Source organism: Sorex araneus, chromosome 1, assembly GCF_027595985.1.
Source record: "Sorex araneus isolate mSorAra2 chromosome 1, mSorAra2.pri, whole genome shotgun sequence".
NCBI lineage: Eukaryota > Metazoa > Chordata > Mammalia > Eulipotyphla > Soricidae > Sorex > Sorex araneus.
In genome coordinates, this window is record NC_073302.1 from 211,099,963 (window position 1) to 211,104,816 (window position 4,854).

Here is a 4,854-nt window from a genome sequence, read left to right on the forward strand (position 1 = left end):
CTCTGCCTTGCGGGCGGGATACTCTTGGTAGCTTGCCAGGCTCTCCAAGAGGGACGGAGGAATTGAACCCAGGTAAGCTGCGTGCAAGGCAAATGCCCTACCTGCTGTGCTATTGCAGTGGGCTACAAAACTATAGATACAAATTTTGTACTCTCTGCTAAAGGCTACATTGTGAATTAATACTTCAGGCTTCTTTAGAAATGTTGATGCCACAACAGACAAACTTTTCATAATTTGATCTATTATCCAAGAGTGCATTAACATGCATATTTCTGTTTCCATTTTCTTTAATAAAGTATTGTAGATTTTCTTCTGCATTTTAAATAATCACAAATGTGAGTGAATATTTATTATACTTTTCCTTGTTGATTGATCAATGCAAAAAAAAAAGCAGTAATTTCAAAGAAACTGATCTTTCTTAATACATAAGGAGATTTTACATTCTCCCTAACATATAAGCATCAGTGGAAACCTTTGAGGACGTTGATTCTCCTCCTTTACTTCAGCTGCAGTGCAGACATAAGGCAATTATTTGAGAATTACCAAATCATATTGATCGACTTTCTTTATAAATTAGATTTTTAGATAATAGCATAATAGGGCATCTAATTGGTTATAAGCTTTTAATTAAGTCAAACAACTATAAAAAGAGAAGATTGTGTCCTAAGTACTTGCTGCAGCTAACATTTCCTATAATTAAATTATGCATATATATATATTTTTCTTTGCAAGGAGGAATGTGTGTTGTTGAGCAAACCGTGCACCTTCCCATTAGCAGGCGCACACAGGCTGTCACATGCGAGAATGATGCTCCAAGTGCCTTCCATTCTCCCCTCAGCAACACACATTTAACCTCCATTTAGGTCAATGAGAACTACAGACAGGTACAAGGGCCTAGGGAGTAGGAATTTTTAGCAGGTAATTGTTATTGAAACAGTTTAGAGAGCACCTCACAGAAGAATAAAAGGTGAATTTACCTCAAATCTTTGCTTTGAAGTAAAGAATAAAGTAAAAATCTTAAATCATTCTCTAGAAAAAAAGCTTACTTTATAATAAAATCTCAGAACTAAGAACAAAATAAGTTTCCATGAGAACTGTTTTTCATTTCAACCTTGTGTTTTGTACTTATCCTACAAAAGAAAAAATATTTTAAATTACTTTATACCAAGTAATTCGCCAGAAATTCTCCATCAATTTTAACTAACCATTTTTTCAATAGTCAAATATCACCCAAACACAGTGATTTTTTAAAAATGCCTGCATTCTGGGTCTACCCTAATTTTGCACAAAAGACACAATGTTTGCAAAAAGCAGGAAGAAAAATTACTTAGCAAACTTTGGTAGCAATAGTAATTTCTAGACTTTGAAATGGATGAAATAAAATATCTAAAGCCTTTCTTATAGTAATATTATAGCAATTTTATATATATAGTAAAAACAATATTAGGTATTTTATTTATCATTTTAATTATTCAGCAATGTCTTCAGAACTTTGTTTTCATGAACAGAGTGCTAAGGATGGAATGATGAATGATGAGATAAAAAGATTTATGTGCTTTTCTGAAACTTGAAACGTTAAGTTAATAATATTCTGATTTTATTCTTAGTTTGTCTATGGAAGAAATAAGAAAATTAACTTCAAATTTTAAAAAGTGTCAAGTCATGAGTTCATATCACCATATCTTAGTTTGAAATATGAAAACAAATTTTAAGAAACATGGAATACACCTTGATAGCAGATACAAGTAGGTCCCTAAGAAAGGAAGCGTTCATCTCCCTTTTTGCTCCTCCCTGGTCAGGCTCCACATGAGGAAGGAATAGAAACCTTCCAGTGGGCTTCGGATTGAGTGTGAAGACCCCCTTCAATGTAGAATCCAAGATTCGGCCCACATCAAAGAGAGTGAAGACAGGTGGACTCAAGTCAACTACTCAAGTGAAGTGTTTTGGATCTCATAACAGTTATGTTGGCCCCATATTTTTCTGTGCAGTCAAAACTGGTAAAATCTTGGTAAAAGGCCTCAAAGATCCCCGTGAGACATTAGAGCACAAGGATGCCTGTAGGCAATGAGGAGTAGTCTAGAGAGATGCTTTAGGAGAGAACCAATAGTCTTAGTGGCTCACCTGGTAGGATTCAGCAATGTTTGTGAACTAGAGCCAAGAGCTGGGGGTGCAGGAAGTTAGCATGCCTGAGAGTTTTCCTCAGAATGTGCATCTTAGTCTTAGAATCTTTATCTGAAGCCTCAGAGTTGTGTAAATTGCCAGATTCTCGGACATAATTCTGCTTTGGTTCATTGTACCTTCACATTCCTTGTCCTTATCATTCATTCCTCTTTCCATTCACATAGATGTTATGAAATAATCTTCTAGGCTCTACCCATTTCCCACCCTCCCCTCCTCTCCTCCCCACCTTTTGTCCTTTTCTTAGTTTGGTGGCAACAGCCAGTAGTTCTCAGGACTTACTCCTAGCTTTGTGCTCAGGGGTCACTCCTGCCAGGGCTCAGGGGACCACAAAGCTTGCTCAAAATCAAAACCAAGTCAGCGATGAGCAAGGCAAGTGCACTGGCCACTATACTATCTCTCTGGATTGAGGCTGCTTTTGTTTCTGAGAGAGTTATTCATCATAAATTCTTAAATTATCCCCAAACAATTATTAGACATTTTTCTAAATGTTTTGCTCATATACTGAATTCTTTTTGCTTATCCTTCTTATTAGACTTTTAAACCTTAGAAACTAAGACTTTATTTATTTTATTTTACATTCTGTTGTGCTCTCCCTCCCCCTTTTTTTTCTGGAAAGACCCAAGGAGTACAAGAGAATGGGAAGGCATTACTGTTTCAAAACTTTAGCCCACCACATAGTTATTTATGTACATTATAATATCACCTGAATGAAAGTGCAGAAGTTGTAGAGTGAAGCAAATTCAGTACATGAAAGAATTAGAAGGGAAGAATGAAATTTATCTTTATTACTTGTTTTTAAGCAGTTCAAATATATGTGTGAGAGAGGTCTCTGTTCCTTGAGCCTTTCTTGAGTAAATAGAATTGACAGTTTGTACGATGAGTTGCCTAAGTTAAATCTTAGTGTTTGAAGAAAACCAATGAGAAAAAACTTAGAAATGGCTCTTTATGACATAAAGATCATTTTATTTATTTCAAAGATCTAAATTTTTTAGATGACCATAAATTTTTTATACATTATATAGCAGCATTCTAATTGTTATATCTACTTTTACAAAGCAAAACACTGTCACTTCAAAAATTTGAAAACTTACACAACTGTTTCCATACTAAGTTTACTCTTCTCCCATAGTTTTTGTTTTCAGGAGGGTCACTTAATATTTTTGTTGTAGGATATAAATGAGAAAATGTAAATAACAGGGTTAATAATATTTTACTTCATTTTACTAAGTTTCCTAGTCTTTGAGAATGTAAAAATAGAAGACACAACAAGAAAAAATATAGCTGTTCTTTGAGACATAATTCACTAAAAATTAGTGAAAATAGGTGACATTTTACTTTACTATTCTTAGCTGGCAAATTCTTTGGAAGGTTCTTAAAAGAATAATCTGGCAATGCTCTCACATTACAACTTTAAAATGAAAGGAATCTCTGAACATTCCTTTTTTGGCAACAAACTCACTTAACCTTTCCTCTTCTCCCATAAAATAAAAAAGTATACAAGCTAAGATTCTTAGTAGATATTCCCTCCTCTTCACCTGGACCTGTGTACAATTTTGAGCCTGAATTTACCAACCTTGCATCTCATTAGTCAAGTTTAATGCTTTCATTTTCCTTTAGTTTAGATCACATTAGTCAGCTTTAATACTTTCATTTCTTTGGCTAAGATTGTATTTTTCTCATGATAAAAATGGATAGTTGTGGGTTGAAAAATGGGAAACTGGATGAACCAGAGCAAAGTTGAAGTCTACTCTAAATATTTTAAGAGTATTTTTAGTAATTCCATGAGCTTTCCTGACAATCAGTCATTCTAGCCTTTCTGCTTCTCGTAGTATAATGTTACTTGACCAAAGTCAATGATGCAACACACTACAACTTCCGGGAAAATCGTAGCTTTCCTTGTTTTTAATTATACATTGTCATATTTTTTAAACCAAGACTAATTACTTAATAGAGTTATAGCCCTAGAGCTGTAAGCTCATCAAAGTTATCTGAAGTACTGGTTCTGTAGATGCTAGCAGAATGTTGCTATTGGATCACATATCTGCTTCCCTGCCATGTAAGAAAACATCTTGGAATATAACTATTAGTTGGCTTTGTGGTGTTGGGTTAGTGTACTAGTCTGAGGTTAGAGCTGAGATGGGATCCCAAGCCCTGGGCTTTGTATTATATAGTATTGTATTTTTGATGTTGTACTTAAGGGTCAATTACTGTTTCCATTATAAACCCTGTTTTTCATGGGTTTATTGCTTACCAATTTTCATTTTGGTATGCACATTGCATGAATATACAGGTTTTAAAAATAGCTTAAATTGGGCAGTGCCATTTTTAGATATAAAGCAGTAAAATACAATTTTCATTGGCTCTGTTTGTTTTGGAAGTTTCCAATCTAAATGTTTATTTTACCTTAAAATGCAAAATTGTTCATTTTTATGTATGTTTATAACAGCTCTAAAAGGTTGAGTTGGCAATAGGGGAGTCATGGGAGATATCAAATGAAACTTTAAGGAATAAAATAAATTAAAATATACCTGTTTTGTGAAGATTATAGGGAAATGTTGTTTAGTCAATATACTCTAGGGAAATCAATAAATACTCCCTGAGCAAGGTACTACTTTGTGCCCTGATTGTGAAAAGTAAGTACTTACTTTTCACAACCAGGAATTATTGAGGAAT